General features: G+C 42.2%; 1 protein-coding gene across 2 annotated transcripts in view; it reads right to left on the bottom strand.

The window, feature by feature from the left end:
- Window positions 1-25,430, bottom strand: part of LOC115205337 (testican-1) — a 373,161-nt gene that overhangs the window by 111,624 nt on the left and 236,107 nt on the right. The gene's annotated exons all lie outside the window — the stretch shown is intronic.

Raw genomic sequence — 25,430 nt, 5'->3', positions numbered from 1 at the left:
TGAGGCCCGAAATAAATGCACAGACGATTTATGAGAAACGGATGGAGAGAACGAAAGGAAGAAGGGGGGAGGAGAGGAGAGTGGCACAGGAGTGTGGAAGGGCAGTGCTGGTTAAGGTCTATGGCCAGGGGTCCCAGGAAACAGCTGACTCGTATAGGCTACACTACGCCAATTTTTATATTTACTCTCTTCCTCTAACTCTCTCTCTTTCATCCTCCAATTTCCATTCTTTACCCAGCCTCTATTTGTTTCTCCAGTCTTCTATTTATTTTTCTCATTACAGCCAGTCGCTTTGTAGTCCCCAACTTCATCTCCAGAAGTTCTCTATTTTCTCTCCCTCTTCGGCCTGTTCCCTCACTCTCCCTCCTATCGCTACAGTGATATTACTCTTCCTCCTCTTCCTCTCTCTCTAGAGTGAAATATTACTCTTCTCTCTCGCTCGTTGTCTCTATGCCCTTCACTGTCACTCAGACATCCTGGCATTTGGCCCGATGGCGTGATCCTTGCCAAAAAACAATGGGGAAAATACCTCTGGCCATTACTCAGACATTTATTCACCTTGATTCTCTATCTCCTGTTTTTGCATTGGGTAGGAGAAAAGGGGAGAGAAGGGGAGGAGTGGAAGAGACAAATAAACGAGAGGAAAGGAGGAGAGGAAGAGGGTAGCAGGAGAGGAGTGGAAAAGAGGATAAGAGTAGGAGACAAAGGAGGGGAGAAGGAGAGGAGAAGGTGATCTACCTATTCTCTCTCTCGGAGGCCAGTTGTAAACCACTCAGGTTATGTGTGTTCATCTGATCCTCTGTCTGTTGTGTTGTTTACACTCTGTGTTAAAACAGCAAGTGCAGCAGCACTTCTACACCATCCACCCTGTTGTTCATTTTGGTTTGGGGTTTTGCTTGTTGTTGGTTTTTGTTTTCCCATTGCAAATTGATTGCGCTGCACTACACTGTAAAAATCAATTTCATCACTGCTGCAGCACTTCTCCACCCCACCCTCTCTGCTACAGTACTGTATGTCCCTTCCATCCCTGCCTCCCTCCCTCCATCTCTGTTATGTTCCCTCCATCCCTCCCTTCCTCCCTCCACCTCATACTCATCTCTCTCTCTTTAAAAAGGAATTAAATTACTTAGCAGACATGATTGGGCAGTTTGGTCTGCGAGAACATAAATTGCTAATACCATTGGTGTGTGTACGTAGCGACCTGAATTCAGTGAGTGTGTGTGTTAGTGATAGATCATGCAGAGCGGGCTAGATAACAGCTCAGGTCACTGCTGTTGATACAGAAACCTATTAAAGTCTGTAATCAATGCGTGGCGAGAGCCTGGAGAGCAACACCACAACCCTCAGCGCATTAAAATGAAATTAGATAGTTGTTCTCCACTCAGCTCCCGCTCTGTTTAATACATCTCAAAGCCTCTCATAGACCTGTGGAGCAGGTCTTGTCTGTTGTCCTCTCTCTCTCCCTCTTAAACAGGAAGTACCCGTGGTAAGGACTGTTAAATATTGGTCAGACCAATTGGAATCTATGCTTCAAGATTGTTTTGATCACACGGTCTGGGATATGTTCCGGGTTGCCTTGAGAGTAGCATTGACGTATACACTGACTCGGTGACTGAGTTAATCAGGAAGTGCATAGAGGATGTTGTTCCCACTGTGACGATCAGAACTTATCCAAGCCAAAAACCGTAGATAGATGGGAACATTCGTTCAAAACTGAAAACTCAAACCCCCGCATTTAACCACAGCAAGCTGACTGGGGACATGGACATATACAAACAGAGCAGCTAAGCCCTCCGTAAGGCAATCAAACAGGCAAAACGTCAGTACAGGGATGAAGTGGAGTCACAATTCAACGGCTCAGACACAAGACGTATGTGGCAGGGACTCCAGACAATCATGGATTATAAAGGGAAACCCAGCCACGTCGCGGACAGCTAAACACCTTCTTCGCCCGCTTCGAGGATAACACAGTGCCGCCGACGCGGGCCACTGCCACTCACGAGGACTGTGAGCTCTTGTTCTCCGTGGCTGACGTAAGTAAGTATCACGCCCTGACCTTAGAGAGCCGTTTTATTTCTCTATGTGGTTAGGTCAGGGTGTGATGTGGGGTGGGCATTCTATGTTGTTTATTTCTTTGTTTTTGGCCGAGTATGGTTCCTAATCAGAGGCAGCTGTCTATCTTTGTCTCTGATTGGGAATCATACTTAGGCAGCCCTTTTTCCACCTGTGATTGTGGGATCTTGTTTTTGTGTAGCTGCCTGTGAGCAGCCCCAGAACGTCACGTTTAGTTGTTTTTCTCCTGTTTTGGTGAGATTCATTTTCATTAAAAGATGTGGAATTCCATGCACGCTGCACCTTGGTTTATTTATGATCGGGAGTTTGAAGATAGCGAACGTGACAGAAAGACTGAAACTCAGGTATCTTATGGTAAGCGGGGAAATAAGTATAGCCAGTTACAATTGTGATGGCTTAGCAGATCATATAAAACTAAGATCAGCATTTATCTGGCTAAAAGATAAAGAATTGAATATCTATTGTTTACAGAAAACTCAAATATAAAGGAGGTTAGATGGAAAAAGGACTGGGAAGGAGATATATTTTTGTCACAGGCAAAGAAACTCAAAAGGGGTGATTATATTAATTAACAACAATTTTGATCCGATTGTGCAAACTGTGCAAACAGATCGTCAAGGAAAATGGATCCTTTTAAATATGCTAGACCAAAAACAGATCTGGCTAATTCATCTATATGGGCCAAATAATGATGATCCACAATTCTTTGAAAATATACTGTATATAATGATCTCACAAGCAACGAATGAATCTATGTATTAGGATGGGAGATTATAATACTGTTTTATGTACCTCAATGGATCGTAAAGGAAATTACACTACAAACTATCACCCTCAAGCACTTCACTAAGATCCTGGATACATTAGAAGTAGTGGATATATAGAGGCTGAAAAACCCTGACCTAGTGAGATATACATGGAAGAGGCTTAATCAAGCTAGCCGTCTTGATTACTTCCTGGTCTCCTTCTTGTTGGCATCAAAAGTAAAAAATGTATTAATAGGAAACCGAATGTGATCGGACCACCATCTAATTTGCATCTATATAGCATTTACAGAATTTCCATGTGGACGGGGATATTGGAAATTCAATCAAAGCCTATTGGATGACAACTTGTTCTTAACTAAGACAAAATAATTCCTGTCTTTTTTCTGCACAACATACAGTACCAGTCAAAAGTTTGGACACACCTACTCATTCCAGGGTTTTTCTTTATTTGTACTATTTTCTACATTGTAGAATAATAGTGAAGACATCAAAACTATGAAATTTACATTTACATTTACATTTAAGTCATTTAGCAGACGCTCTTATCCAGAGCGACTTACAAATTGGTGCATTCACCTTATGATATCCAGTGGAACAACCACTTTACAATAGTGCATCTAAATCTTTTAAGGGGGGGGGGGGGGGGTTAGAAGGATTACTTTATCCTATCCCAGGTATTCCTTAAAGAGGTGGGGTTTCAGGTGTCTCCGGAAGGTGGTGATTGACTCCGCTGTCCTGGCGTCGTGAGGGAGCTTGTTCCACCATTGGGGTGCCAGAGCAGCGAACAGTTTGGACTGGGCTGAGCGGGAACCGTGCTTCCTCAGAGGTAGGGGGGCCAGCAGGCCAGAGGTGGATGAACGCAGTGCCCTTGTTTGGGAGTAAAAATAACTATAATAATTTATGTAGAAATAACACATGAAATCATGTACTAACCAAAAATGTGTTAACCAAATCAGAATATATTTGAGATTCTTCAAAGTAACCACCCTTTGCCTTGATGACAGCTTTGCACACTCTTGGCATTCTACTCAACCAGCTTCATGAGGAAGTCACCTGGAATGCATTTCAATTAACAGATGTTCCTTGTTAAAAGTTAATTTGTGGAATTTCTTTCCTTCTTAATGCATTTGAGCCAATCTGTTGTGACGGGGTAGGGGCGGTATACAGAAGATAGCCCTATTTGGTAAAAGACCAAGTCCATATTATGGCAAGAAGAGCTCAAATAAGCAAAGAGAAACGACAGTCCATTACTTTAAGACATGAAGGTCAGTCAATGCGGAAAGAGCAGTCGCAAAAACCATCAAGCGCTATGATGAAACTGGCTCTCATGAGGACCGCCACAGGAAATGAAGACCCAGAGTTACCTCTGCTGCAGAGGATAAGTTCATTAGAGTTAACTGCACCTCAGATTGCAGCCCAAATAAATGCTTCACAGAGTTCAAGTAACAGACACATCTCAACATCAACTGTTCAGAGGCGACTGCATGAATCAGGACTTCATGGTCGAATTGCTGCAAAGAAACCACTACTAAAGGACACCAATGAGAAGGAGAGACTTGCTTGGGCCAAGAAACACGAGTAATGGACATACCGGTGGAAATCCGTCCTTTGGTCTGATGAGTCCAAATTTGAGATTTTTGGTTCCAACCGCCGTGTCTTTGTGAGACGCAGAGTAGGTAAACGGATTATCTCTGCATGTGTGGTTCCCACCGTGAAGCATGGAGGAGGAGGTGTGATGGTGTGGGGGTGCTTTGCTTGTGACACTGTCAGTGATTTATTTAGAATTCAAGGCACACTTGACCAGCCTGGCTACCGCAGCATTCTGCAGCGATGCGCCATCCCATCTGGTTTGCTCTTAGAAATAGTAAAACTGAAGAAAAACCATTGAGTAGGTGTGTCCAAACTCTTGACTGGTACTTATTGTGTGAGACACTTTTAAATGTAGTTTTAGAGGCCATTCAATACAATACTCATCATTAAAACAAAAGGAGTTTAGGTCAAAAGAGATTAGACTAATGAAGGAAATAGAGGAAGTAATAGCGCAGGTGCAGTGGTTCCTCTTTAAAAGTTATGCCATACTGAGGCACACCCGGCTGCGAGCTGCTGCAGCATTCTGTGGCATGTCATTTAATTCTCAGCCATTTCTTCTGTTACTGCAAGTTATTAATAGTTTGACCACCAGACGGCGTCTTTGAGAAGCATTTGACACTATTCCGTATTGGCATTACCAGAGAATTTAAAACCTTTTTTGTAATAACATAGTATATGGGATTGATTTTAAGAAATTTGGCTTAATTAATATGATTAATATTATGGTGTTTCCATTCATAGAAAAATTGTCTGTTTGTAAATTCAGACCGTGTCGCTCTCGGAGCACACACTGGACGTTCGGGCCGAGGAGTAGGGTTGATTTCGAGCGTTCTGGCCTTACAACGGCAGTCAAGCACCCAAGCTAAAGTTGGCTAGCTACTTCCAGACACAAATGAGACGACTCTGACCATTTTACTCACCCGAGCAGAGCTGGTAAGGCAGTTTCGTCTTACCCAGAGCGTTGGTGACTGTAAATGTGCTGCTGGAAACAATTGAATTAAGCTTTTTTTCTACGTTTACTGACACCGGCCATATTCAACGGGTGTTGAGCGCTCGTAAAGTAATTATTCTGCGCTCTTGTATACTCAGACGAGAGTGCTCTGAAATCCGTGTAGATAGTAGGCTGGATGCATGATATTTTTGACAACGTTCTTTTCTGATTAAAAACAAGTTCATTGCTCCACCGTGGAGCCCAGTTTTATAATATGACCATATTTCCCAGCTGCTTGCCATCGTTTTGAAGTAATCACGAAAAAACAGGCCTTATTTTAGTGCATTTTTCACCCTGCCAGCTCCTATTAGTTCTATTGAGCACCGTGGCACCAATTCACCTTCCAAACATTCTATTCCCAGCTTATTGTTCAATGTCACAAATGTTGATTTATAGTTCAAATGTAAACAACAAAAATATTGGAACTCTGCGGTCTTCCCATTGTTTCCTACGGGGGAAATATAGGCATGTCTGTCTATTTAGCCAAATATTTCGCAGTGTGTATATTTAGATTTTTTTCAAGATGGGTGTAACCAGTGTTAAATGGCTAGCTAGTTAGCGGGGTGCGCGCCAAAAGCGTTTCAATCGGTGACGTCACTCGCTCTGAGACTTTGAAGTAGTAGTTCACGGCTCTTGTGGAGCGATGGGTAATGATGCTTTGATGGTGGCTGTTGTCTATGTGTGCAGAGAGTCCCTGGTTCAAGCCCAGGTAGGGGCGAGGAGAGGGACGGAAGCAAAACTGTTACACGAGCACCATTTTAATCAGGATAATCTCCTCTTTGAAATGATGTACGTTTGGGCAGCGAGTTCATTTGTCATCGATCGCTAGACCAGAAATAGTCAGAAGTTAAACATTTTCCCCTACTTTTTCATTACGCAGACATAAGTCGAGGTGCGGATGTTTACTTTCTACACAAGTAGTTTTTTTTACAGTTTTAACCGACGAATAGATTGTAGTTGTAAAATAAAAAGAGATACTTTTTAATGGAATGCTAAGCATCAGTCCAGTCAAAACAGGCTCTGCGAACGTTCGATTCCATTCATTTGCTATGGGCTCGCGCTAGTGTTCCAGTTTAGCCAACGTTCTTAAGCCGCTTTTCATTCAGCCTTGGGTGAATTTTGACTCGTTCTATTGTCCAGCCTATAGATAGCCAGAGCGAATTTACGAAAGCACCCGAATGTCCATTGAGAACGCACAACGACTATACCATTTAGCTAAGCTAAGAATGATGAGAATAATCAAGTCAATAAACATTGGGTAGTTAGATAGCCTATAGTTAATATACTGGCAAGTTTGATGTATAACTACTAACGTTAGCTAGCTAACATACCGGTACATACCGCTGTAATGATATGCATGTGGTTCGTAAGGACAGCATAGCTAACAAATTGTCAGCCAACATAACGTGTTAGCCCTCCTCCTCAACTTGCAACAAATTGCTGTTCCCATCTCATTCCTTTCTCTCTTCCACGCGTCATCATTCTGCTGCTGAGTGGCTTGCTTGTGGGCGTGCTGGCAGGATATGGCAGCACTTCGGTTGTGCGTCAAGAATTCTGCATACAGTAGCGCGTTTGTATGAAGGTGTGGTTATTCACAGGCAAATTGCTATATACTATGGAGGAACATTTGTGTCTTTTTGTCGAGAGCAAAAACTTTTTTATTTTCAATCAAAAATATTTTTTCTGAAAGCAACTTTTTTCGACACAAAGGAAGTCAAAGCGGACACCTTCGAAGATGGCATCGCAGGTAAGCAGTACTGGGCTGTATTGACGTATCCTAAAAATCTGCGGCTTTAGACTGAACGGTCATATCTCAGTTATTGTTATCATATCAATAAAAAATAAGCTGTTTTCTTTACTTTCAGAGAGCGAGCTGATCAAGGGGACGAAAATGTAGATATTGCCAGATGGTCACTGTCCGAGGAACAGGCCGCGGAAGCTTTATTGCTGACAAAAGTGTCCATAACCAGAGGTAAATAAACTGTTTTGTGCTCTTTTTCTCCATCTCTGCCTGTCTTGTTGTACATGGAACCTGTCTCACATGCATTAAAAACCCCTTAAATGTCAGCTGCTAATTTTCAGATTTACACCACATAAACACAACCATTTTCACTGGACTATCTGTTGCTGCCAAGTCATGATTTCCCTGGGGGTTAGCCTTGCAATAACCAAGTGGGGAGACACATAGCCCTCTATATTTAAATGTTTCAGGTACACTCCGATAGGTGTCTGCATCACATACAGTATCTTCTATTGATATTATCTTCTATTGTTTGTCCTCATGTGTCCGTTTTTCAGCATAAAGTACTCTGTAGCCACTTAGTGTGGACACCAAATGAGACCACACACACACACACACACACAATAACAGTCTCTCTCCTTCACTTCATCTCTCTCCCCCTTCTCCCTAAATCCTCTAGGTTACATCAGCTGTTTTGGTGAACCCCTCCCGCATCTGAACTGGCTGACACAGAGGGCACAGCATGATCATAGGTGAGATGTCACTTGGTCGGATCAACAGGAAGTATTATTAAAGAGGTGCTTTACATTGAAATACAGACAGAGGTGTAGTAGTCCCAGAGTTAATGATCCAAGGTCAGTTTGCATTTCACCTCGTGATTTAAGATGACTGACCGTGTTAGAATAAAAAAACAAGGCTTAATCATGCTCTCTCTCTCTATCCATCTGTCACTCGTCTGCAGGTATGTTTTGATGTGAGAGAGGAAGCCAGTCCCGTCATCGCTACCTCACCCGCTCTTAAGATAACCTTTGGGCCAACTGGGGGCCCAAGGCTGGTTAGAAGACACCGCAATTGTGATGAACTGAGAGAATATTAGGGTAGCACTGTAAGCACTGTAATTCATGAATCATATGCTGTCTGCCACTGTTCTCACCTCTTTCCCTTTCTGTCTTCTACACCTCTCTCCCCGCCTGGTCTTTCTTCCTCGTTTTATAATGCACACCATATGTAGTAAGGTGTGAAGTAAAGATTGAACTTGTATTTATAATATTACAATTATCATAATTATAATGCATTTATGTATTTATAACACTTGGATAATGAACTTCTTTCAATAAAGCGTTTCACATTCTCCACTGGTTGAAATTAAGTATCTCATTGAAATAATATCCTGTGTCCTCAGATTAAGATTTATTTGCCAAGGAAGAGTACATGATCAGTGAATATATTCAATGTACAGGCTACAATGTGGGAATCTCATGCGTGGTAATAACTACAGTACATGTGTATATAGGACTTGCATCCTTGGCACAATAAAGTTATTATATTCTACTCTATCCATAGGCTTCATTAATGCCATTCAGACTTGAAGTTGATACAACAACTATGATAGCTGAGGTTGATAGATTGGTTCTGATACCAATACCATACCAAACGTTTTAGGGTCCATACACAGATCGGCTATATACTGTAGCTAGCTACACATCCATAGGCATACAGTTATTTTTATCCTCCACTACACAATAAGCAAGTAAATAGTTAGCTAGCTATGTTACTTCAGCTGAATTGCAAGGCAAGCTTACACAATTGTACATTCAATTTTCAGTAAATGCTTTAGCTAGCAAGATTCTTTACATCCACTGTTTCACAAGGCGACAGCCTGGTTTGCTGGTTCTCAGGAGTCCCTAAAACATTAAACAACACAAATTACAAATTCATTCTCCTAACACTAGCTAGCTGGCTAATGTTAGCTCGTCAGCTAACTTGCTAAATAGCGATTTACGTAAATAAACTTTATGACAAAAGCATATGCACAAACATTTGTCTCTACATTAACTAACATATTCCTCTCAATTGTACATTTTTTGCTTGACTTGTTATGACGTTATAACAACTTACATCTGCTTCCACCGTAATGTTTTGTCAGCCATCTTTGTTGAAGAACGCCACAAGGCAAGGGTGGCTCGTGTCAAAATGCGTCATTGGAACCACTCGATATGATTGGTCATATAATAACCTTGGGACCCAAATGCATAATGAGTGCTCTAACTCCCCCTTGTGGTGGTCTGGAGCAATGGAGCCGTGACGCTGGGTACCTCTAAGTCCCACAGTGAAAGCTTGCTACTTTGAAAGGAGGAACCACTGTAGCTGGTAATGGAAACTGTACTATACAGGCACAAAATATGTCAGAGGAAAAACAATAATAATTGGAGGTACGTATTCAAGAAGGATCACGTGTAACTTGTTACAAAAATAAATCGAATTGGATGGAAAATGGTGAAAAATGCACTACATTTTTCTTGAATCTTCAAAATAGAAATGCTACCGAAAATAATTTATAGAAACTCGTTACAAATGATGGAGTCATCTATGAGTCACCAAATTATATTATTAAAGAGGAAGCAAAATATTTAAAGCATATGTTATATTTTCAGTCTCCTCCATTTCCACTGAAAGATGTTAACTGTAAGGATTTCTTTCCTGATAAAAATAATGTAAAATTAACAAATTTACAGAAATACCTGTGTAAAGGCCAACTTACAGAGGAACTTTTTGAGGTAATTAAATCTTTTCATTCTGGAAAAACCAGTACCAGTAGAGGTATATCAGACCTTTTTTGATGTGCTCAAAGATCCACCCAGGTGGTAAGTATAAAGATCCAGTCCATTTAAAAAAAATTGGAGGCCTCTTACACTAATGATGTGATGCAAAAATCCTGGCGAAATGCATAGCACATAGAATAAAAAAGGTTTTACCAGATATTGTTCATCCTGATCAGACAGTTTTTTTACATGGACGATATATTGGAGATAATATACGACAATTACTTGAAACAATGAAACATCATGAAACATCAAAGATACCAGGCCTGGTCTTCATAGCAGATTTTGAAAAGGTGTTTGATAAAGTACAAATACAATTTATATATAAATGCCTGGTTTACTTTCATTTAGGTGAATCTCTTATACAGTGGGTTAAAGTTATGTACAGCAACCCCGGGTGTACAATAGTTAAAAATGGATACTTCTCAGAAAGTATTGAGCTTTTAAGAGGAGTAAAACAAGGCTATCTGTTGTCTCCATATCTATTTATTATGGCCATTGAAATGCTAGCTATTACAATTCGATCCAACAACAACATCAAGGGGTTAGAAATCCAGGATATAAAAACAAAAGTGTCAATGTATGCCGATGACTCAAGTTTTTTCTTAAATCCGCAATCTGGATCCCTGCACAGTCTCATTGAAGATCTTGATCACTTTTCTAGCCTAAGGCAGAGTTCCTCTGTCCAGTGTCTGTGTTCTTTTGCCTATCTTAATTTTTTCTTTTGCCCATCTTAATATTTTCTTTTTATTGGCCAGTCGGAGATATGACTTTTTCTTTGCAACTCTGTCTAGAAGGCAGCTTGTTTCTGGTCACAGGTTCAGGAATGGCAACAAAAAAACATCAATCTAAAAGAGGATTAGCTACAGTGCATTCGGAAAGTACTCAGACCCCTTGACTTTTCCCACATTTTGTTATGTTACAGCCTTTTTCAAAAATGTATGAAATTATTTTCAGACCCTTTACTTAGTACTTTGTTGAAGCAGCTTTGGCAGAGATTACAGCCTCGAGTCTTCTTGGGTATGACTCTACAAGCTTGGCACACCTATATTTGGGGAGTTTATCCCATTTTTCTCTGCAGATCCTCTCAAGCTCTGTCAGGTTGGATGGGGAGCATCGCTACACAGCTATTTTCAGGTCTCTCCAGATATGTTCGATCGGGTTCAAGTCCGGGCCCTGGCTGAGCCACTCAAGGACATTCAGAGACTTGTCCTGAAGCCACTCCTGCGTTGTCTTGGCTGTGTGCTTTTGGTTGTTTTCCTGTTGGAAGGTGAACCTTCAACCCAGTCTGAGGTCGTGAGAGCAGATTTTCATCAAGGATATGTTTTCATCAACAATTGAGTCCATTGAAGAATAAGGCTGTAACGTCACAAAATGTTAAAAAAAGTCAAGGGGGTCTGAATACTTTCCGAATGCACTGTATGTAAGAACGCTGTTCATTGACTACAGCTCAGCCTTTAACACCGTAGTGCCCTCCAAGCTCATCACTACGCTCGTGGCCACGCAATTCTATGACTCAATCATCAAGTTTGCAGATGACACAACAATGACATGCCTAATTCTCAACAACTTTGAGACAGCCTACAGGGAGGAGGTGAGGGCCCTGGTGGACTGGTATCATAGTACATATGTATTTATATTCCAGAGTTGCTCATTCTAATATTTTCTATATTTCTTCATTCCTTTCTTATATGGTGGGGGGATTTGAGTGCATTGCTTTATATTGCTAGATACTACTGCACTGTTGGAGCTAGAAACACAAGTATTTCACTACACCTGCGATAACCAATAAAATGTGATTTGATTGTTTGCTGTTTTTTTGTGTATCTATTGTGTGCCTGCCTATATGTACAGTACTGTGTGAAATCACTACAGTATGTATAGCTTGTTGGAAGAGGACAAATGTGTACATTATTTCTACTGAGTGTGTGTGTGTGTGTGTGTGTGTGTGTGTGTGTGTGTGTGTGTGTGTGTGTGTGTGTGTGCGTGTGTGCGTGTGTGTGTGTGTCTGTTGGATACTGCACTGGCAGAGATAAGGAGGACTGCTGTTTGTAAACCTCCCTTTGTATTCATTCACCAGATAATTCATTACAAATCACAAGTCCACAAATCTGCAGGACATGCCCATATACAAGAGCCTGGGCCGGCATTACAGACCCATACATCTTCTGAATACTGATTCTACTGCCGGGGCTTTTGGAAGGGATGTTTTTGATTTGTCGCCAAGGACTCTTCTCTCTCTTCTCCATGCTTAAGATTGGCTGGCGTTTCCGAGCTCCATTAGAAACGGAACAGAGGAGAAAATAAAGAGGGAAAAAGACTCAGGGACAAATAAATCGATGAGTGACTGAGAGACAAGGATGCAGACCTGGAGGAAATGGAGCATTTTATCATTCTGATCCAATCTGGACCTGGTGGAAACGACCCAACAAGGCGGGGCAGGCTTAATGGCTGGGGGATGCAGAGAGGGGTGTGTGAAGGCTGTGAAACATGTAGCTATGTGAATGTGTGTGCGTGATGCATTTAAAGTGCACTGAAAATGCACCTATGTGAGTGTGTGTGCATTTGGCTGTGTGTGTGTGTGTGTGTGTGTGTGTGTGTGTGTGTGTGTGTGTGTGTGTGTGTGTGTGTGTGTGTGTGTGTGTGTGCGTGCGTGCGTGTGTGTGTTTGAGAGTGGCTCTATGTTTTCCCTCCATCCTGTAAATGGGAAACGTTAAAGTAAATGTCAGGACATGGCAGGCATTTTAATGGCTACAAGGCAGACTCTGAAATTGCATATTGCTGCAGTCAGTCAGATCTGAGAGGAGAGAGTGCCCTGGCTTACCCATGCTGTATACTATGTGTGTGTGTGTGTGTGTGTGTGTGTGTGTGTGTGTGTGTGTGTGTGTGTGTGTGTGTGTGTGTGTGTGTGTGTGTGTGTGTGTGTGTGTGTGTGTGTGTGTGTGTGTCCAGTCAGGTTGATAAAATAAGGATATGACCTCTGCATGCCATTAAGACATATAGCTATCTCCTTTAGTGAGAGCAAGCTATCACCGAATGAGATGAACATAAAAACATTCAAAACACACACCCAGAAACACACACATAAACACACATAAACACACCACACACACATAAACACACGCATAAACAAACCACACACACATATAAACACACACACACACAAACACACCATACACGCATAAACACACCACACACACATAAACACACCACAAACACATAAACACACCACACACACATAAACACACACATAAACACACCACACACACATAAACACACACATAAACACACCACACACACATAAACACACACACAAACACACCACACACACATAAACACACCACACACACATAAACACACACATAAACACACCACACACACATAAACACACACATAAACACACCACACACATAAACACACACATAAACACACCACACACGCATAAACACACACACAAACACACCACACACGCATAAACACACACACAAACACACACACATAAACACACACATAAACACACCACACACACATAAACACACACACAAACACACCACACACACACCACACACACAAACACACCACACACACATAAACACACACATAAACACACCACACACACATAAACACACACATTAACACACCACACACATAAACACACACATAAACACACCACACACGCATAAACACACACACAAACACACCACACACGCATAAACACACACACAAACACACCACACACGCATAAACACACACACAAACACACACCTAAACACACCACACACACACATAAACACACACATAAACACACCACACACACATAAACACACATACATTAACACACCACACACACACACACACCCAGTAACACACACATAAACACACATAAACACACCACACACCCAGGAACACACACACATAAACACACATAAACACACCACACACCCAGGAACACACACACATAAACACACCCAGTAACACACACCCATAAACACACCACACACACATAAACACACACCCAGGAACACACCACACACACATAAACACACACCCAGTAACACACACATAAACACACCACACACCCAGTAACACACCACACACACATAAACACACACATAAACACACACATAAACACACATACATAAACACACACATAAACACACTACACATCCAGGAACACACACACATAAACACACCCTGTAACACACACCCATAAACACACACCCAGTCACTGGCGCTCTTCCATGCCGTCCCTAGGAGGGTTGCATCACTTGAGTGGGTTGAGTCACTGACGTGATCTTCCTGTCCGGGTTGGCGCCCCCCTGGGTTCGTGCCGTGGGGGAGATCTTCGTGGGCTATACTCGGCCTTGTCTCCGGGTAGTAAGCTGGTGGTTTGAGGATATCCCTCTAGTGGTGTGGGGGAGATATTCGTGGGCTATACTCGGCCTTGTCTCCGGGTAGTAAGCTGGTGGTTTGAGGATATCCCTCTAGTGGTGTGGGGGATGTGCTTTGGCAAAGTGGGTGGGGTTATATCCTGCCTGGTTGGCCCTGTCCGGGGGTAGAGTTGGACGGGGCCACAGTGTCTCCCAACCCGTCCTGTCTCAGCCTCCAGTATTTATGCTGCAATAGTTTATGTGTCGGGGGGCAACGATCAGTCTGTTATATCTGGAGTATTTCTCCGGTCTTCTCCGGTGTCCTGTGTGAATTTAAGTATGCTCCCTCTAACTCTCTCTCTCTTTTTCTCTCTCTCTCGGGGAACCTGAGCCCTAGGACCATGCCTCAGGACTACCTGGCCTGATGACTCCTTGCTGTCCCCAGTCCACTTGGTCGTGCTGCTGCTCCAGTTTTAACTGTTCTGCCTGCGGCTATGGAACCCTGACCTGTTCACCGGACGTGCTACCTTGTCCCGGACCTGCTGTTTTCGACTCTCTAGAGACAGCAGGAGCGGTAGAGATACTCTGAATGATCGGCTATGAAAAGCCAACTGACATTTACTCCTGAGGTGCTGACCTGTTGCACCCTCCATAACCACTGTGGTTATTATTATCTGACCCTGCTGGTCATCTATGAACATTTGAACATCTTGACCATGTTCTGTTATAATCTCCACCCGGCACAGCCAGAAGAGGACTGGCCACCCCTCATAGCCTGGTTCCTCTCTAGGTTTCTTCCTAGGTTCCTGCCTTTCTAGGGAGTTTTTCCTAGCCACCGTGCTTCTACACCTGCATTGCTTGCTGATTGGGGTTTTAGGCTGGGTTTCTGTACAGCACTTTGTGACATCGGCTGATGTAAAAAGGGTTTAATAAATACATTTGATTGATTGACCACACACACACACACACACCCAGTAACACACACGTAAACACCCACCTAGTAACACACCACACACACGTAAACACACACGTAGTAACACACCACACACACATAAACACACCACGGCCACAGAAAAACAGAAACCCAGTGAAGACATAGTACACATAAAAAAGAATACTACTACGATAAAATAAGCTATCCACACATACAGTGCACATCAACACAAAGTAGCAGGGGTAACTTCCCTGGATCTGCTCTTTGACTGACACTCTGAATCTGACCTGGGTTCAGCTTGTAGAGATAGACCCCTATTACCTCCTCTCCCACTGCTCGCTGCAAGATCTGACCTACAATCAGCCCTTAGCAGAACATGCTCCTGGTACTGTATCTCAAATTATCATATTATGTCTAAACCTTTAAGACCCCTGATTGTCATTTCCTCTCCCTACTGCGGCCTTCAGGATCTGACCTGAGAGCAGTGTGTGCGCTGCCTGCCACCCACGGCGATGTCGCGTCACTGGGGAAGGGCGATATGAGCGTGTGCGGGAAAGGCCACAGCGTCACCTCTGAGCTAGCTGTCAGCTTATCAGCTGGAGCAGACAGACAGATTACACTCAGCTACCAGCAATGATGAGACAGACAGACAGACAGACAGACAGACAGACAGACAGACAGACAGACAGACAGACAGACAGACAGACAGACAGACAGACAGACAGACAGACATACCATGCATAATGTCCACAGCAGCAATTATGCACATTGTAATGCATACCTTCAAAACACTTATCATTTTAGAAACTGTTTCCCTTTTTCAGGGCCTTTGGAATTGACATGATCTGTGTGTGACCCCTCTCTCTCTCTCTCTCTCTCTCTCTGGCCCTCCTTTTGTTGAACTCATTCTCTCTCTCTGTCGCTGACGCTACTGTGCACAGGTTAGATATGACCCCCACTCTTCTCATCCTCTCCTCATCCTCCTCTTCCCACCTCCTCCTCTTCCCTCTCTCCTATCAGCATGTTAATCCATCACTGCGGCAGAACATGATTTTCTGGGTAATTTGGCCAGGTCCCATCAATCAGACCTAGATAGTATCGAGACTCAGCCACTCTCACAAACAGACAGTCACTGTCAGACATACATACATACACACACATTCATACAGAGATCAACACAAATCTCTGAACAGCTTCTACCCCCAAGCCATAAGACTGCTAAATAGTTGGTTAAATAGTTAACCAATAGCTACCCGGACTATCTACATTGACTTAACTCTTTTGACTCATCACATATGCTGCTGCTACTGTTTATTATCTATCCAGTTGCCTAGTCACTTTACCCCTACCTATATTTACATACAGTGCCGTAAAAAAGTGTTTGCCCCCTTTCGGATTTTCTCTATTTTCGCATATTTTTGATCCTGAATGTTATCAAATCTTCAACCAAAATCTACTATTAGATAAAGGGAACCTGAGTTTACAAATAACAAAAATAATTGGACGACTGGGGTCCCATTATGCTTGGCAAAAACCAAACACTGCATTCCACAGTAAGAACCTTATACCAACGGTCAAGCATGGTGGTGGTAGTGAGATGGTTTGGGGATGCTTTTCTGCCTCAGGACCTGGATGACTTGCCTTAATAGAAGGATCCATGAATTCTGCTCTGTTTCAGAGAATTCTACATGAGAATTTCAGGCCTTCCGTCTGTGAGCTGAAGCCTTGCTGGGTCATGCAGCAAATGATACAATCAAGCCTACATGAAAACGGCTAAAAAGCAACACATTTGAAGTTTTGTAATGGCCTAGTCAAAGTCCAGACCTAATCCCTATTGAGATGTTGTAGCAGGACTTGAAACAAGCAGTTCATGGTTGAAAACCAACAAACGTCAGTGAGTTACAGCAGTTCTGCATGCAAGAGTGGGACAAAATTCCTCCACAGCGATATGAGACTGATCAACAACTACAGGAAGCGTTTGGTTGGAGGCATTACAGCGAAAGGTGGAACAACCAGTTGAGTGTAAGGGGGCAATTACTTTTTCACACAGGGGCACATAACTTTGTTTATGAAATAAATGAAATACGTGTGTAAATGTGTTATTTGTTCACTCAGGTTCCCTTTGTCTAATATTAGGTTTTGGTTGAAGATCTGATAACATTCAGTATCAAACGGATGTAAAAGTAGAGAAAATTAGAAAGGGGGCCAATACTTTTTCACAGCGCTGTATATCTACCCTGCACATTGACCCGCTACTGGTACTGTAATGTTAATGTATAGCCAAGTTATTCTTACTCATTGTGTATTTATTCCTCATGCTATTATTTGTATATTATTTCAATTTGTGTTCTCTCTGCATTGTTGGGAAGGACCCGTATGCATTTCACTGTTGTTCTGCACCTGTTGTTTACGAAACATGTGACAAATAACATTTCATTTGACAAATACACAAATAGAGACATGAACAGAAGGACACACACACACACGAGACAGAACAGGTCATTAGGCCTCAGACATACAGAAGCCAAAAGGGTTAACCAGCCATGGTCGCCGGGGGTAACCAGGGCTAATGGTAAAACAAACTAACGGGACAATGGGCCGTTACCACAGCAATGCAATGAGGTGGGCAGACTCGGCGTGCCATGAAGTAACACGCACATACATCTTACACAGCTCTGAAGTGTCAAAGAACGTCCTGTACTTTTCCTCAGGCACTGTCGACGTCAACCTGGGAAAGCGCTACCCTTTCATCTGTGCCAATGGATGATTGTTCCCTGTGACTGAGCTGTGTTTGAAGTCCCTGGTGTGAATCTGCCATCATCATCATCATCATCATCCCCTTTCCTGCTGCAGCTCCGAAAAGAGCTACAGCTGTCAGCACAATGATGATGTCATCTCATTAGTGTTCCAACGACAGGTCAAATCATACCACACGGACAGATGATAATGACAGAGGGTTGTTGGGGAAGAATACCCTGGCAGCCCCTGGTAGAGACGGGGAGAAACCCTGTCCACAGAAACAAATTGATGTAAACCTGGTGACATCTGCCACTGCTGTTTCAAACACAACGAGGAGAGAGACACATTATGGACTGTGACACAATTCTCACACAGCGAGGAGAGAAAAGTAATATGGTGTTTGTGATATTACCGCAATCTCCACTAGCTTCACAGAGCACACGCACGCACGCGCACACACACACACACACACACACACACACAGACACAGACACAGACACACACACACACACACACACACACACACACACACACACACACACACACACACACACACAGGCCCAGTGGGAGTCAGAGTTCTGGCGTGAGTTCTGGGCTCTCTGTCTGTCCTGCTGTCGGTTCTGGCAGAGCCTCTCTCTTGCTCTCTCTCTCTGGGAACCCAGCTCAGAATCACAGAACCATGGAACCATAGAATCGAAGAGCCGGAGCCATCAGCACATACAGGCACAATGGAACCAGTCAGCCCAGACTCATTGCCAGATGTCACAGTGTGTGTGTGTGCGTTCGAGCGCATGGCCATCCATGTATGTCTGAGTGTCTGTATGTTTGAGTACTAGCATCCTGAATGTTCCAGAAATTGCAGACATATATTGTAACTACTATATGACTCTATATAAAATCTCATTCCTCCCAGCCTGAGAATGTAACCCAGAGGCCAGAACTAAGACACTGGATCCTTGTTTGTATTGGATACAGCCAGATAATAACATCTGTTTGTATTGATACAGCCAGATAATAACATCTGTTTGTATTGATACAGCCAGATAATAATGTCTGTTTGTATTGATACAGACAGATAATAACATCTGTTTGTATTGATACAGCCAGATAATAACATCTGTTTGTAGTGATACAGCCAGATAATAACGTCTGTTTGTATTGATACAGACAGATATAACATCTGTTTGTATTGATACAGACAGATAATAACATCTGTTTGTATTGATACAGACAGATAATAACATCTGTTTGTAGTGATACAGCCATGTAATAACATCTGTTTGTATTGATACAGACAGATATAACATCTGTTTGTATTGATACAGACAGATAATAACATCTGTTTGTAGTGATACAGCCAGATAATAACATCTGTTTGTATTGATACAGCCAGATAATAACATCTGTTTGTATTGATACAGACAGATATAACATCTGTTTGTATTGATACAGACAGATAATAACATCTGTTTGTATTGATACAGACAGATAATAACATCTGTTTGTAGTGATACAGCCATGTAATAACATATGTTTGTATTGATACAGACAGATATAACATCTGTTTGTATTGATACAGACAGATAATAACATCTGTTTGTAGTGATACAGCCAGATAATAACATCTGTTTGTATTGATACAGCCAGATAATAACATATGTTTGTATTGATACAGCCAGATAATAACATCTGTTTGTATTGATACAGACAGATATAACATCTGTTTGTATTGATACAGACAGATAATAACATCTGTTTGTAGTGATACAGCCAGATAATAACATCTGTTTGTAGTGATACAGCTAGATAATAACGGAGGTTGTATTGTGTGTGTCTGTTATGTCTCTAGTTCAATAGTCTCGCATGTTGCCATTGTCACAGTGTCACGGTGCTGATAAGAGACGGACCAAGGCGCAGCGTTTGTTGAGTTCCACATATTTATTTCAAGTGAAACTTCTTCAACCAAAACAATAAAAAAGCAACACAACGTGATTACGTGGTGTAACAATCACCACCACAAACAAACAATATCCCACAAAGCAGGTGGGAACAAGGAACCCTCAAGTATGATCCCCAATCAGAGACAACGAACATCAGCTGCCTCTAATTGGGAACCATAATAAGAGCACCAACATAGAAATGGAAAGACTAGAACACCCCCTAGTCACGCTCTGACCTAAACACCATAGAGAACCAAGGGCTCTCTATGGTCAGGGCGTGACACACAGGCACGCACAGGCACACACAAATCAAAATCAAATCAAATTGTATTGGTCGCATACACATATTTAGCAGATGTTATTGCGGGTGTAGCGAAATGCTTGTGTTCCTAGCTCCAACACACACACACACACACTTCTGCCCCAGAGAGTGTTACCCGTTACCCAGGTGCCTGAATCAGATTCCCAGCATCCTCTCTGGTTGTAAACACAGCCCCATCCATCATTTAGCTCTACCATTACCTACCCATACTCTCAACACGTCTTAATTCCACCAAATTGGCTTTGCGCTTGGGTGGAGAGATGAGAGGGGGGTTGCTGCAGCCTTCAGTTTATCTAGCCTTTAATTTCTAAAGGACTATTCAGATACAAGTTCATTACTTGACTATTTCTCTCTTCTCTATTCAGTCTTGTATCTTAATTGAAGCACAAACAAACCTTGGTACATTTGTCTGCTGCTAATTATGGATTGGATAACTGGTTCAAATCCACTGCAGTTCACCAGGGCCATTTGACTGTATGATAGTACGTGAGTAGCGGTATGAAGAGGGGCTAAGACACAATGGGATTTATATCAGTGAAGGATGGGTTAAGGAGCCTGTAGATTAGTGCTTGTGTGAATCCCTCTCATAATGATTCGCCACAGAGTCTGTAGGGCACAAAGAGAGGCTGATAAAAATGACTTTGTTAACGTGTGTGTATGCATGTATAGTTTCAGAAATGAATAAAGTATATTATCATATCCTCCTCCCGTTTCTCCTACAGGACATTCACCATTCAGTCACATCTCTAAAGAAATGAATATTGAATCAGTTATAGGCTTTACATAAGGAGACATGGAGAGAGAAGCGAGCGAGAGAGAAGTCTGCAGCACCCAGCCTCACCCACACTAATATCTGGAGTCAAATGTCTACTGTTGATGATCTGGTGCTTCTGTCATCAACCAAGGAGGGCCTACAGCAGCACCTAGATCTTCTGCACAGATTCTGTCAGACCTGGGCCCTGACAGTAAATCTCAGTAACACAAAAATAATGGTGTTCCAAAAAAGGTCTAGTAGCCAGGACCACAAATACAAATTCCATCTAGATACTGTTGCCCTAGAGCACACAAAAAACTATACATACCTCGGCCTAAACATCAGCGCCACAGGTAACTTCCACAAAGCTGTGAATGAGCTGAGAGACAAGGCAAGAAGGGCCTTCTATGCCATCAAAAGGAACATAAAATTCCACATACCAATTAGGATCTGCCAAAAAATACTTGAATCAGTTGTAGAACCCATTGTCCTTTATGGTTGTGAGGTCTGGGGTCTGCTCACCAACCATGAATTCACAAAATAGGACAAACACCAAATTGAGACTCTGCATGCAGAATTCTGCAAAAAAATATCCTCCGTGTACAACGTAAAACACCAAATAATGCACACAGAGCAGAATTAGGCCGATACCCGCTAATTATCAAAATCCAGAAAAGAGCCGTTAAATTCTACAACCACCTAAAAGGCGATTCCCAAACCTTCCATAACAAAGCCATCACCTACAGAGAGATGAACCTGGAGAAGAGCCCCCTAAGCAAGCTGGTCCTGGGGCTCTGTTCACAAACAGACCCCACAAAGCCCCAGGACAGCAACACAATTAGACCCAACCAAATCATGAGAAAACAAAAAGACAATTACTTGACACATTGGAAAGAATTTACAAAAAAACTGAACAAACTAGAATGCTATTTAGCCCTAAACAGAGAGTACACAGTGGCAGAATACCTGACCACTGTGACTGACCCAAACTTAAGGAAAGCTTTGACTATGTACAGACTCAGTGAGCATAGCCTTGCTATTGAGAAAGGCCGCCGTAGGCAGACCTGGCTCTCAAGAGAAGACAGGCTATGTGCACACTGCCCACAAAATGAGGTGGAAACTGAACTGCACTTCCTAACCTCCTGCCAAATGTATGACCATAGACAGATTACACAGATCCACAAAGAATTTGAGAACAAAGACAATTTTGATAAACTCCCATATCTACTGGGTGAAATACCAGTGTGCCATCACAGCAGCAAGATGCCACAAGAAAAGGGCAACCAGTGAAGAACAAACCCAATTGTAAATACAACCCATATTTATGTTTATTTATTTTCCCTTTTGTACTTTAACCATATGCATATCGTTACAACACTGTATATGTAATGAATACTCAGGGAGTAAAAGGTGTAGATTCACACGCGGTTTATTTCGCCTTCACAGAAGGCAGGAATCGTGGTCACAGGCAGACAATGGTCATACACAGGTAGACAAACAGGCAGGTGAATCAAAACTAGGACTGAAGGCTATAACTGGTTCTCACAAACAAGCTAGGAAAACGCTTAGTAGAGTCAAAACGAAAAACACCTCACAAAGGCACAAACAGAATGAACTGAACTAAATAAGGAGCTGATGAGACCAGGTGAGTAACTAACACTGGTGGAATCAATGAACAAAAATGAAAGACAGGGCTACGTTCAAGAACACAAAGAAACAGAACACAAGGTTGACTAAGAAAATAAATACAGAACCTTACAGTATATAGACATAATATGACATTTGTAGTATCTTTATTCTTTTGGAACTTCACTGAGTGTAATGTTTACTGTTCATTTTTATTATTTATTTCACTTGTGTTTATTATCTACCTCACTTGCTTTGGCAATGTTAACATATGTTTCCCCTGTCAATAAAGCCCCTTGAACTGAATAGAGAGAGAGAGAGAGAGAGAGAGAGAGAGAGAGAGAGAGAGAGAGAGAGAGAGAGAGAGAGAGAGAGAGAGAGAGAGAGAGAGAGGGGAAAGAAAGAAAGAAAGAAAGAAAGAAAGAAAGAAAGAAAGAAAGAAAGAAAGAAAGAAAGAAAGAGTAGGAGACTTAATAAATGTGAGATGAGGGAGATGTATACCCAAAGATAGATATGCTTGCTTGGTAAATTGCTTACAGTGTAAATATACAAAATAATGTTGCATGTTCCCTGGAATGCTATAGGGCAGTTCCAAGATAATAGAGTGATGCTGAACTTTTCACTTCAAAATGTATACCAAACAAAAACCAATGATTCCAAAGTTAAACAAACCATACAAACTGCAAAATTTGGTAACAGAATGACGGCACAAACAGCACAAACCGTCTTCTGTTACCAAACTTTGATCTGCACTGTTCTTCAAGTAAATGTGTTTTCGTAAAATGTTCAGTGGAAATTGTTCAAAATAGTGATTGTGCATAAAGTTTTATAGTTTGTCTAACTTTTCAGTCATTGGTGTTTGTTTGACATACATTTTATAGTAAAAAAAATGAGTCGCAGCATCATTCTGTTCCCGTGGAAATGCCATATTCAAGTCAAGTAAGGAAAAACAGAAGGGGTTAGCCAGTAAATAGCATCTAATCAGCACTACAAACACCACAGAGACTACAATGATTCAGTTAAACAAACACAGATTGGTGCATTAATTCACTGTTTAACACAACAGTCCTAGTTGGAAGTGTGCTTGGCCTAGATTCTCCTGCAGAACAGAGTTTCTCAAAATGCATACTACACGGGAGGGTCGGAGTATGTGTTCAAATCAAAGTATGCAAAATGGAGCATGGAGGGCACTTCCCTAATGCGTACTCCGTTTGTACATACAGTGCATTCGGAAAGTATTCAGACCCATTGACATTAATCACATTTTGTTACATTACAGCCTTATTCTAAAATGGATTAAATAAAAATATTTCCTCAATCTACACACAATATCCCATAATGACAAAGTAAAAACAGGTTTTTAAAAATGCTAGCAAATTTATTACAAATAAAAAAAAGAAATACTTTATTGACATAAGTATTCAGACCCTTTGATATGAGACTTGAAATTGAGCTCAGGTGCATCCTGTTTCCACTGATCATCCTTGAGATGTTTCTACAACTTGATTGGAGTCCACCTGTGGTAAATTCAATTGATTGGACATGATTTGGAAAGGCACACACCTGTCTATATAAGGTCCCACAGTTGACAGTGCATGTCAGAGCAAAAACCAAGCCATGAGGTTGAAGGAATTGTCCGTAGAGCCCCCGAGACAGGATTGTGTCGAAGCACAGATCTGGGGAAGGGTACCAAAACATTTCTGCAGCATTGAAGGTCCCCAAGATCACTGTGGCCATTCCATTCTTAAATGGAAGAACCATTCTTCCTAGAGCTGGCCACCCGGCCAAACTGAGCAATCGGGGTAGAAGGGCCTTGGTCAGGAAGGTGACCAAGAACCCGATGGTCACTCTGATAAAGCTCCAGAGTTCCTCTGTGGAGATGGGAGAACCTTCCTGAAGGACAACCATCTCCGCAGCCCTCTACCAATCAGGCCTTTATGGTAGAGTGGCCAGACGGAAGCCACTCTTCAGTAAAAGGCACATGACAGCCCGCTTGGAGTTTGCCAAAACGTACCTAAAGGACTCTCAGACCATGAGAAATAAGATTCTCTGGTCTGATAAAACCAACATTTAACTTTTTGGCATGAATGCCAACCGTCACGTCTGGAGGAAACCTGGCACCATCCCTACGGTGAAGCATGGTGGTGGCGGCATCATGCTGTGGTGATATTTTTCAACGGAAGGGATTGGGAGAATGGTCAGGATTGAGGGAAAGATGAACGGAGCAAAGTACAGACAGATCATTGATGAAAACCTGCTCCTGAGTGCTCAGGACCTCAGACTGGGGCGAAGGTTCACCTTCCAACAGGACAACAACCGTAAGCACACAGCTGGAGTGTCTCTCAATGTCCTTGAGTGGCCCAGACATAGCCTGATCTTTAACCCGATCGAACATCTCTGGCGAGACCTAAAGATAGCTGTGCAGCGACGCTCCCCATCCAACTTGACAGAGCTTGAGAGGATCTGCAGAGAAGAATCGGATTAAACTCCCCAAATACAGGTGTGCCAAGCTTGTAGCGTCATACCCAAGAAGACTCAATAGCTGAAAAAGGTGCTTCAACAAAGTACTGAGTAAAGGGTCTGAAAACGTATGTAAATGTGATATTTCAGTTGTTTTTTTTATTTAAAAAAACGTTTTTGCTTTGTCATTATGGGGTATTGTGTGTAGATTGATAAAGGGGGAAAAACAACTTAATACATTTTAGAATAAGGCTGTAATGTAACAAAATGTGGAAAAAGTCAAGGGGTCTGAATACTTTTC

Source organism: Salmo trutta, chromosome 13 (assembly GCF_901001165.1).
Source record: "Salmo trutta chromosome 13, fSalTru1.1, whole genome shotgun sequence".
In the NCBI taxonomy this organism is placed as follows: domain Eukaryota; kingdom Metazoa; phylum Chordata; class Actinopteri; order Salmoniformes; family Salmonidae; genus Salmo; species Salmo trutta.
This window is presented reverse-complemented; position numbering and strand designations above follow the sequence as displayed.